Source organism: Ictidomys tridecemlineatus, chromosome 6 (genome assembly GCF_052094955.1).
Source record: "Ictidomys tridecemlineatus isolate mIctTri1 chromosome 6, mIctTri1.hap1, whole genome shotgun sequence".
Taxonomy (NCBI): domain Eukaryota; kingdom Metazoa; phylum Chordata; class Mammalia; order Rodentia; family Sciuridae; genus Ictidomys; species Ictidomys tridecemlineatus.
Window position 1 is genome coordinate 186,975,463 of NC_135482.1, and position 12,266 is coordinate 186,987,728.

A 12,266-nucleotide genomic window follows, 5' to 3' on the forward strand; every position below is an offset into this window, starting at 1 on the left:
TAAACTCTCAAAAGTCAAACAGGTATAGAAAAGTGACTGATCCAAAATATGAAATGTATAATTATATGACACCCTGCCATCTCCTTCTGTTGGTACTAAAGGTGCACTATAGATCGTAAGCCAGTGGGCTTAGTTATGAAGAGATCAACATGGGAATCCTCTCAAGGACCCTGAGTATCTTGGCCTCAGAGTCTTATTCTAGCTATAGGACAAGCCATAGTAATCGTCTACACATTAAAACTATTTTTGTGTCGCCCTGCAAGTTCTCAGCATCTGTCAGCCTGTTTACAATGCAGAGCTTATGCAGCCTGAAGACGGGAGGCTCCACATGAGTTGAAATGACATCTTCAAGGAAGCCTTGACACCTCCCATAGATGTCAATAGCTTTGCCATATGCAGCTGGTTCTGCCAACAGACAACATAAGCACTAGTATATCTTATAAGGACCCCTGTCATCATGCTTCTTGCTCAAAGGTGCCAGTTATTACAAAGCTCCTGTGAAGCCATATTGGTCCCATGCTATATTTGCATGAAAGAGAATCCAATGGTCTTTCTGGCTGTGGGGGTCTGATTATTTCAGATAATAAGGAGGGATGTGAACATACCAAGCAACAGCAAAATCACAAAAAGAAGAGCAGGATATAACAAAACTTCATTTATGTCTTTGGTGACTTTTCTAAAATAGAATCCTGATATCCCTGCCCCTGTTTCTGGCTCTGCTGATGACTATATTGTGTTCATTTCAGCACAACAAAACACCAAGACAATATTCTAAGGACATTGGTGAGTAGTGCCCAAACCCCATAGGCTCCTCTTCATAGTAGAAAAGGGAGTATTTTTCTCTGAATGCCTTTACGAGTTTTTTTTCATGAGCTTTCATTTAATGTTTTGATATTGAAGACTGTTTTGTGCAGGCAGGCTCTCAAGACACCTTAGGGTCCCTCAGTGCCACTCTCCTTATGCTAAGGTGACTACTTCATGGTTCCCTCCCCTCTTGGAGGCTTTGTCTTTGATATTAGAACCAGATATCAAAGTGCAGTGACTCAAAATCAGACAATTTCAGAGCACTTTCTCCAGTGAGTTTCTAATAAACATGGGGTGAGTTGTCATCTGGCATCCAGCCAGGGATTTGGCTAAAGAACTCAGGGTGGCCAGGCCAAGTCAGAGAGGCCATGAGATGCCTCCCCGAGAACAACTCTGGAGTAAGATGAGCCCTTTCAGGATCTAATAAGGAACCGCAGGCCAGTCTCTGGATGACTTGGATGCGTGAGTTTTCAGGAAATTCTGAATACGGCGAGATACAGTGGACCACGTCATATATTATTGGGGTCAGGGTTTGTCCTCCTCCCTGTAAGTCTCTCTTGTTCTCTCTCTTTTCCCTATGCCTGGCTCAGGACTTGTTGCATGCTAGCCATACCACAAGGTAGAGTAGCCAGTTCAGGGAAGGAGTGGATGTCTGGGGTGGTCAGACCTGGTGAGGCACCATCAGGACCCACAATCGCCCTATGATGTCAATGCTCCCTTAGCAGACCTCAAAATGTTCCTGCTGTGTTTCTCTCCCTGGGGTTAACTGATGGATCCGGAGGATGTGGGTCCTTAAGGAAAGTGGAGTGGGGCTGCATTTCTGTAGCCTCCTTAAGGTTGTTTTCCAGCACACACTTCCTCTGGCCATCTTCTACAGCGAGTCCCAATTTGTTTTCAGATTTTTTTCCTCATCTTAAAAGCTAGCTACATAAATGAAGTAAATTCCCCCCTGACTCTTAGCTTTGTGGGAAACATGCTGTGTGTCTAGAGAGCAATAAAAATTCCAACCCAGGCAAGTTAGGGGCAGTAGAGAACACGTTCTTGCCGAACGGTAGTAGTCCAGTGTTTCGGGTGTTGGCCTTGTTGATACTTGTTATATAACACTGTTTTATAACACTCTTTCAAAACTGGATGCGCTGCTCTCAAATTCAATTTGGTATTAGGGATTGTGAAACAAGGAAGGATTTATGTGAATTTGAATTTTTGTGGGATGGTGGGGTCATTCAAATCTGTGGGGTCTTCCAGCTAGATGGGTTTGTGTTTCATACCTGCTTCCGCTCCCGTGTCTGGATGCAAGGTCTTTAAATCCAGAATTTATTTATGCTGCTATTTTCCCCAAAGAAGAATGGACACACCATAAATTTCCTCAGTGGGTGCTATGGTTCAGATGTAAGGTGTCCCCCAAACTCCTGTATTCATGCAGAAGTGTTCAGAGGTGAAATGATTGCACTGTGAAAGCTGTAACCTAATCAGTCCATCCTAGATTAAATGGTCTGAGAGGGTAGGCAGATGGGGTGTCGGAGGGTCTTTGGGGGCGGTGCATCTTCCCTGTGACTCTTCCCCTGCCCCCCCCCTGCTTCCTGACCCTGTATGAGCTGAACAGCTGTCCTCTGTGGGCCCTTTCCCCATGATGCACTGCCTCACCTTGGGCCAGGGCATGTGGGGTCAGCTGTCCCATAGCCTGAGACTCTGAAACCGTGAGCCTCAAATAAACTTTTCCTCCTCGAAGTTGTTCTTGGAGAGTATTTTGGCACAGGAACAGAAAAACTGACTAATACAGAGGGTCAGGAAACTTTTCCTCTGGTTTTAACTCATGTTGAAATTACTGACAGTACGAGGAGGCATCCTAGCAAGCGTTTCCTTTCCACAGGTACAAAGCCACGCCAAGGGGGGGCAGGCTCTTGTTTATTTTCACAGCTCCTCTATGAGACACCATAGTACCGTTCTCCCTGTTTTATATGAGAGGAAACAGGGCATCAGAGACGCGCCCAGTTGGCCAAACAGGTGGCACAGTTATCACTCTATGGCCTGTGCGTGCGCTCCTTGTTGACTCACCGAGTGCAGTCAATAAGGACTCCCTGGGTCCCTTTCCCCTTCCCCTGCAACAGGTGGCCCTGCTAATGCCCAGAGTTCTCCTGCTATTTAGTCACCAATGATTCTTTCCACTAAATCCTCTCTATCAAGACATTGATTGCCTAGAATTTCAAAAGAAGGTAAGGGAGGCCCACAGATTTTTTTTTTTTTTTTGGTGGGGGCAATATTCAGAAAGTGTTGACTGCTGTGGCTTGTAATTAAACTGTAGTAGTAGATAAATTGCCTTATTTTTCTTTCTTGTCATATATAAAAAATAAATCTCAATATCCATCATCTGCCTATAATCTTTTTGCATTTTTTGTGATATTTCTTTAAATTAATTAAATCTTAGGAAAGAAAACTTTAAAAACCTGCAACACTGGACCAACCGCCCATGGGTGTTGGACTGGGAATTCATACCTAAGTCTGCCCGGTGGTGTGCTTAAGCATCTGAGCTAGGTGACAGGAGAAAGCACTGAAACAAGTTTTCTACAGGCATTGTGGAACAAGGGGGAGGAAAGCTGTTCTTCTTTGCTAGTTTCGAAGCCTAGGGAAAAAAAGGTGAATAAAGTTTTAGAAGCTTCTTTAAGATTTTCTCTGGTCTCTACGGCCACTCAGCTGGAGAGACCACCTTCTCTACTTACTGTCCCTCCGGTGTTTACAGGCTCCCCTTCCATCTCCTTCAGGGCGCATGGCAGTGCTGCCCTTGCTGCCTCTTCTGACGTTACCTGTCATTACTTCCTTTGACCAATGAAGTGGGAACAGAAGTGGCCTGTGTCATTCCCAGCAGAACCTTAAGAGCTAGTATATGACTCGCCATGGACCCTTCCCAGTCCTGAAAAGAATGAAAGCATACATCTAAACAGGATGTCCACCAGCCCAGAGGCTACAGTGCACATCTGCGCTGTACATGTGATATAGGGAAAAATAAATGTTTGTCGGCCCATGTGTTTCAGCAGCATATGGAAGCCTGTCCTTATGCATCCACACAGACTCCCATGTGCAGGGCAGTCCCTCCCTCCCACATTCTTAATAGCTTATTCACTTCATTTCCAGGATGGTGTTTCTGGTTAATCCCTTTACCCTCATGAGCATCTCCTCTTCTGCATCTTTTCTGGATCCTTCTGCGTATTCTGTTCTGTAAATGCTGCAAGGACCCAGGGCTCAATCTTCATTTCTTTTCCTTTATGCTTCCTTCCAAAAAAAGGTCTCGTTTGATTTTTAGAAGTCAATATATATCCACCCATAATCTCCCTTAATGACCAAACACATAGAATGAACTACCTGTCAATCATCTCCAGCATGATGTGTCACTGAGCACTTACATTACAGATACCTAACAGGAGTGTTATTTTGCAAAACCTTCTGCATCTCATATATAGTCACACCAGTGTCCATCCAGCTGCTCAAACTGCAGACCTAGAAGTCATGCTTGATTCCACTCTTCACCCAACTGTCCAACGTCCCATTTACTCCCACAGTAAGCCCAGATGGCTTAAATTCCAAAGTATTTCCCAAATTTGATCACCTATCACTGCTTCTCCTATCTCCCTCCTCTCTTGCATCAGAGGCACCACATCTGTCATGTGGTAAACTTCCATAGCCTCTAACTAGGTCTCTACCTTCTCTCTTAGACTGCCAGTAACCAGAGAGCAGGAATAGTCTTCTTTTAAAATATGAATTGCCTCCTACTATTCTCATTTTTAAAAACTACAAGGCTTTCTGCTGCACACAGAATAAAATAAGACCCTCTGTGGAAAGAGTAAATTATGCTGTCCTTGTTTGTAATTCTGAAAATGGAACTGAAAAAGAAGCTATAGACTGCCTTTCAGAGTTTAGTAGGAAATATTGGAATAATGGAAGAATGTGAGTGTCTGAGGAAACAAAAAGCTAAACTAGGATTACTTTGTTTTAGGTTAAAAAAAAGGAAAATATAAATAATATAAGCATATTAGTTACCCACTAATATGCTTTGTCATCATTGAGTGAATTTCCTCGACTCACAGAATAGCTCTTTGACCTTTGCAATTTGGGAAGTATTTTTATAAGTTCCAGGAACCATTGAAATGTATCATTGAGACTAAAAATGTCTAGCAGAAGAAATCACATTGGTAAGAGTGTTTTGTTATACAAAACCATGTTTGTTCACCTAAAGTGGTTAATTAAGTTTGTTGTTAGAGATTGATTTTTACCTACCAATCTCATAGTAATTCCTTCTTTCTGACCTTCCTTGTCTATTTCTAATGAAACTAACACATACAAAAGGACTTTGCAGATTCTTTTAAAACTAGGAACACATCTAAGAAGGATTTTTTCCTTATAATGATTTTTAGTAATAAAATTTTGTAAGACACTTTAGCATTAAGACACAAAGTAGAATAGCATTCTGTCACGGTACTCCTTGCCTGGGCTCCCAAGGCCCAGTGTCTTTGGATCAACATTACCTCTCTGAAATCTTTTCCTGTGGCCTGTTTTCTTACTCACTATCTCCAGGAACTCTGGCCTTGTTGATGTTTTTGGAATACAGCAAAGTGACTTCAAAGTTAGGGCCTGTAGGCTTGCTGATTGCTCTGTTGGTTATTTTTTTTTTTAACATTTTCTTTTTTAAAAAATTTTGTTTTAATTAGTTACGCATGACAGTACAATGATCTTGACATATCATACATTTGAATCAGATGGGATATCATTTCTCATTTTTCTGAGTGTACAGGTCTGTTGGTTCTTCCCATAATTCCCACGTACTCAATATTTGGTTTTGGCACAAATGTCACCTCCTCCAACAAATCCCACAACACTCTGACTTTCCCCTCCACCCCCATTAAATCACTATCTTATCACCCTCTTTCTCTTCTACACTTGATGCATCCTCTGGAAATATAATATCTGTTACCCGTTTATTTGTCTTCTTCTACTAGAACATGAATTTCATAAGAGAAAAGACCTTGCCTGCACTGTTCACCATTTCTCCCTGGCATCTTGAGCTCTATCTAGTGTGTAGCTGGCTATGGAAAGGCCGGAGTGAATGAGTAAATGTGTCTAACTTCAAAATCATCTTAATGGATACTAATATCAAGTATTATCTCATATCTCTACATGAATTAGGTCCAAGGACACTTTTATAATAAGATAATTGCCTCATTCTGACAATTTAGAACATATTTTATGGGATAAAGTCTGTAATCAGGTTTAGCTAATGAGCATGTTTCATAGGAAAGACCACTTGAAAATTGTCTGTATTGATTTACCTCTGAATTAGCAAGAACTCAGCCTTCAAGATGGACAAACAACTCCTGCCTCCATACATCTTGAAAGTCAGGTTGAGCTGGTACTGCACCCAAGTAAAGTTTATTGAAACGTTTAGGATTGTCTAAAATCCTCTTCTAAGAAAGTTATCAGCATCTCTATTTGTATATCAACAACTGGACCTGAATAAAACCTGGCATGGACAGAATATTGCATTCTCACCTGCTTGTTTTGATGGGATCAGGGGTGAATCCAGGACATGGCCAAGGACTCATAGTCCAGCGGGAAACATCAGCCCAAGCTGATGTTATGCTCTCAGATCCAGCTGTGTGAGACTCTAAGAGAGCAACGGTAGGGGCAATTGGAATGATCCTTCCACGTGAGTTATAAATTTGTATTGTTTGTTACTTCTAGCAGGGATTCAAAGATGTCTGCATGGCACAGTACTAAGAACACTTGCCTTCTATTTGTAGAAAAGAGTGAAATGCACCTGTTCATTCTTGGTCTGAGGCTTCTTGTTGTTACAGTGCCAATTTTTCCACATAGCTTTTGGTTCATTTGTGTTTTCCATTTCAATTGTTTTCAATCAATTTCCCTAGAGATGTATCTCTTTCACCTAGGTTTTCAAGTATGGTGATTTTGTTGTATAACACATGCACAAACACACACACACACACACACACACACAAACTTTTAGAATCTTTGTTAGTTTTCTGTTATTTCTCTCTTTTTAATACAGCATTGGAGTATTTGGATCTTCTGCAATCTTCATCTCTCTTCTAGCATTTTCAGAGCTGGACTATATATGCAAGGAAACTCAGCCAGGGATATTTTTTCTTTGTTTAAGTAATATTGATATCAATAATTGATATTAATATAAAATTGATATAAAATATTATTAATATTCCTATTACGAAAGTTTTCATAGATTATTCTAATTTTATTATCCCTTGAATATGCAGAAAAATTTCATGGGATTTTTTTGTTAGATGAAACAGTAATGAACTGAACTATTTCAATGCAATGTTTGTATCTTAAACGGGCCCCCATCTGCAGTTATCTCCTTCCGTCTTCTCCCATATGAAAATAAGTTTAGTGAAAAACAAATCAAGGGTTAACACATTTTTTGGTTATTTTACCATGAAATTCTTTACAAATTTATTGCTGTCATTTCATATTTAAAGTAAAGCAGATAAATAAATAAAGCATAGCAAAAATTGGTTTGGTTTCAGCTTATCAGTAGTTCAAGTATTATGTGCTTGGAGAATATTCAAATGTTTTAAGTTTTTTGGCAGGGAAAGAATTTTTTGAAAGTCTACCTCTTTTTCACCTAAAACAGATTTGAAAACAATTATGTACTAATTTTATCAGTTTTAGATATGAATTTCATATTTCAGTGTGATTTTGAACTTGACTTGGGTTACTCTATCCACTTGGACAAGTAAAATTTGCTAATTTTTCTAGTGTACAGATTTAATCACAATTTAAGAATACAAAAAAAAACTTTGTCATTAATTTTAAAAAAACAAATGCTGGGGCTGGGGTTGTGACTCAGTGGTAGGGGGCTCACCTAGCATGCTTAAGGCACGAGTTTGATCCTCAGCGCCACATAAATGTAAAATAAAGATATTGTGTCCACTTAAAAAACTAAAAAATAAATATTAAAAAAACTACTAACAGGGTCCTGCTCTTGATGGGGTCCGGCTCTACTGCCTTGTGCATCAGTAGCTGACACATGGTCTATGGGGTTTGCAGACCTCCCTTTCAAAACAACAACAAGATCTAACCTGAATCTGTACCGACAATAGGGCATTTCATTCTGATATTATGGGGGTTACTGTTGTCATCATTGCTTTCTATCTGTCAGTGTAGAGGTAAGAATCACACCTCATCAAGGAACATCCTTGTGGTTGTTTGTGTCTGGTGAAGTTTTGATTAATGCTATTTAAATGACTCCATTTAACACATACTGGTTTTCAGAATCTGCTTATATCTAATATAACATTTAATACCTTTTACTATTTAAAACATAGAGCTATTTTTTTTATTTGTTCCAATTAGCTATACATGACTGTAGAATGCACTGTGATACTCATACATAGATGGAGTATAATTTCTCATTCCTCTGGCTGAACACAGTGTGGAGAAAATATACAGCTATTTTAAAATTGTAAAACAAAATCATTCATTTGGAATCCTAAAAGGACTCTATCTTCATGCAGGAAAAAAAAAGGCTTTCTATTTTCTTCCTTTGGTTTTCCTAATATATTCAATTGCTAGTAGAAGTAGGACAATTTATAATGCTTTAAAGAAAGCAATCTTTTCTATTTTTAAATTCAGAAAGGAGGTTTGTAGAACTTGAGGGTTGCCAGGCAGATTTGTTTTGCTATGGAGCTGACAGTGATGAAATATCTGGTATTTTTTTAAGGTTTTTTTGTTTGTTTGTTTGTTTTTCTCCCTCTCTTTCTCCAGATCATCCTTCAGGATTAATATGAAACATTTCATAACACTATCAAAACAAAATAATACTTAAATACAGTATAATAATAAAATAATGAGGCACTGGGGCTGTGGCTCAGTGGTAGAGCACTCGCTTGGCACATGTGGGGCACTGGGTTCTATCCTCAGCCACATAAAAATTAAATAAAGGTATTGTGTTCACCTACAACTAAGATAAATATATACTTTGTACAACTAAGATATATACATACTATATACATATACATATTATATATAATTAATATGATATATATATCATATACATAATATGTGTATATAATAAAATAATGAAAGTAACAATTAAATATAAGTAACAACACCCATAAAGTGCTTACTCTGAGCCAGGCACCGTGCTAAGTACTGTTCTATTTTAGCTCATTGAATCCTCATGAGAACCCCCTAAGTAGGTACTACTATCTATTTCCAGTAAGAAAACTGAAACACAGAGAAACTCTATTGCTTTCCCAGGATTATGACTGCGAAGTGACACCGGTGACATTATAACCTAGATCCTTACCATACAGTCTGCTTGTCTGATAACCAGGCTACACCATCTTGGCGGAGTGTGAAATACGTTGGTTGTTCATTGGTTTGTTTTGTGCTTCTGTGTAGCTAGTTTGAAACTTGTTCTCCATAATATCACAACAACTGGGGAACTAGTGTTTTTCAATTTCAAAAAAATAAAATAAAATAAAATCTCAGAAATACGGTGTCCTCGAGGGGGCCCCCTGACCTGACCTGCTCACCCATTTTGGTTAAAAATCTCAGAGTAAATAACATCCATTCAGCAGTAACAATACACACTGCATCACTGTAAAAATAAAGCCACTCAGGAATTAGGCCTCGTCTTATTGGTCCGTGTGGTTTTGACCTTACTAGAATTTCATACTCTGGAAATCATCATTGGCTGAAAGGGCTTCCCTTTGCTAGCTGGTACCATTGCCTCAGTACTGTATTAGGTTTAGTGTGGGCTGAAGTGCAAAGATACTGGAGGACAAGAGAGGATTTTACTAGGAACTCTGTAGACATGGGGTATACACATTGCTTGATGTGTATGAATATGAAAAGTCATTGCTGGGGGAATCACCTGTCTCCTTACTTCTACAAGAAACACACAGTGGATTTTGGACCACTCAGTGCCCCTCTGTTACCCCAGAGGCAGCAGCACTTAGAGGAAGGTAAGAAAAAGAGCTCCAAGGTCAGCATAGATCCCTTCTCATTCCACATGCCGGTGGGTCTCAACCAGACCATGAAGGCTAGCAAAGAGAAAGCTGTGGCCACAGGGTGGAAGTGAACTTGCTTACCAGTGTGAGCCAGGCCTCGTCTAGGAAGTTCTAGCAATTGCTGGGGCAGGATTGGCAGAGCCTGAAGGGACCAAGAGCAGTAGGAACGAGACCCCCTAGAGGCACAGAGCATCCCTGCTGCTGCACTCTGTGAAGGTGAAGCGAACCTGACAAGGCCCTGGACCTGCGCTCACCCTGGAGGCAGCAGGAACGTGCTAGCACCTCTGGGAAATCAGAGAAATGGGGCCGTGGAATTTCTACACATTCCCCCCTCTACAAACCCCAAGTATCCTACCACTTCTTGAACATAGATCTAAAACACTGGCAGGTCTCTGAAAAATTGACACAGTTGCTTTTAATAAAGTTAGGATGAAATCTTCACTTATTTGAATGCCTCCATGATCAAGTGATAGGATGTCTGTTTTGTTGCCTACAGATGTGTCCATTTATTTGGAGTTTAAAATACCTGCCACTCTAAAATATTTACTTATCTCTGGTAAATTCTGTTATCTAAGGTAGCCAGGAAATATAGTGCACTTAAACTTGAAGTTGTTTCAGGGATCATTATGAAAAACTTTTCTAAAAATCAATCAATATGCTCTTCTGACTTAGTCTTAGGATTTTGGAAATTCATTTGGCAGAAGGACAGGATGTGGAGTCTTGCTTCTAGATGGTGCAGACTATCCTTTGGTCAAGTTGGTTGGCCGTGAGGAGGTAGCTGGAGAATGAGTCTCTATGCTGTGAGGGAACAAAGGGGGCCCTTCAACTGACACTAATATTTAAAACTGTATGTCATGAGATACATTAATTCCTAGGCCACAGATACTTTGAAAGTGAATAGCCATGCTTTGTGGAATTCTGTAGTAAAATTCAAAAAAAAAAAAAAATTGCTGTGATTATCCTGCCCCATCCTCTGGGCCAGATATTTCTCCTGAGTTTCAAACTCATATTTGAAGTGCTTAAAAATGTCCAAAGTACCATTTGGATGTCTCCACATATTCTAAACTCATAAGGTAAGCAGCTATATCAACTAAAAATACAGAATGTCCATTTAAAATTGAATTACAGATAAACAAAGAATAATCTTAGTACAAGTATGCACACTGCAAAAATAGTCCTATTTGGAACATAGCTACAGTGAAAATTATTCATTGTTCGAAATTTAAATTTAACTGGATGTCCTATATTTTTTCTGGAAACCCTATAAATAACATGTCCAAAAGCAAAGTTTTCATCTTATCAAACAAGATTACTGCACTATTTCCTCTATCTTTTTTGCTCCCTTTTAAAATATTTTACTTAAAAACAGAGTCTTGCTGGGTTGCTTAGGGCCTTGCTAAATTGCTCAGGCTGGCTTGGAACTTGTGATTCTCCTATCTCAGCCTCCCAAGCTATTTTCTTTATCTTCAGAATGAGGATATGGCACCAATATCCACTCATTTGCCTTTTTCCCCTTTCAAATCTATCATTCATTAAATAGTTGGATATCTGTTAAATTGTAATATCTCTTAAAATTTAATTCTTCCAGTTTTCTCTATTTCTATTAAACCCCCTCGCCGAGCGTGACCACACCGTATCTTGTCTTCATCATCGCATTGGTGTGCTTCTTCCTCCAGTCCTCAGCCATGCTGGTCTTCCCAACCTAAAATCATCATGGCTCTCTAGGGCAACGGGTTGTCCCCATTTACCTCGGATGTTCCAATTCGACTTTGAAAATCCTACATTCAGGGAAACTCAGTCCCGGGAAAATGAGGATCGTTGGTTGCTCTCTTCAAGATGAAGTTCACATTCTTCAAATTTGGTTTACAAGACTCTCCATGTCTCTCCTGCCACCTAATTACGTTTGTAATGGCATCTCCTGTTTCTTGCCCGTTGTAGTCAGTATTACTTCCAGTAATAGGAACTCTTCGCTCATTTATAAAAGTCCCTTTGATCTTTTGTGTCTCCAGCCCTTTGCATTTATTTCATTGTTTTCCCTTTCTGAAAGGATGCATCCTCTGACTCCCCCATGGTCACCCTGCTACCTCCCCAGGTCTATACCATGACACACCTGCTTTGTACCTGCACGTCACCTGAATTGAAATTTAGACATTGCTTACTGTGGAAATTCTTCCCTAAAACTCGGTTTGTTTCAGAGCCCTGCTCACGAGCACCCCAAGTTCCTGGAATTTAATGCGATCATTTTATTTTACTGTCCTTTATCACATTACATGGTAGATGCTTTCCTCCTTTCCACCAGGGGAAGAGGCATACTTATCTTATTGCACCATTAGTGTTCCCAGTGCCCAGCAGCGGTGTCTGGCACAGAGAAACTGAAGGAGTGTGCCTTCCTGGTTAGCCGTACGTGGTTGCCCACAGCAGTTC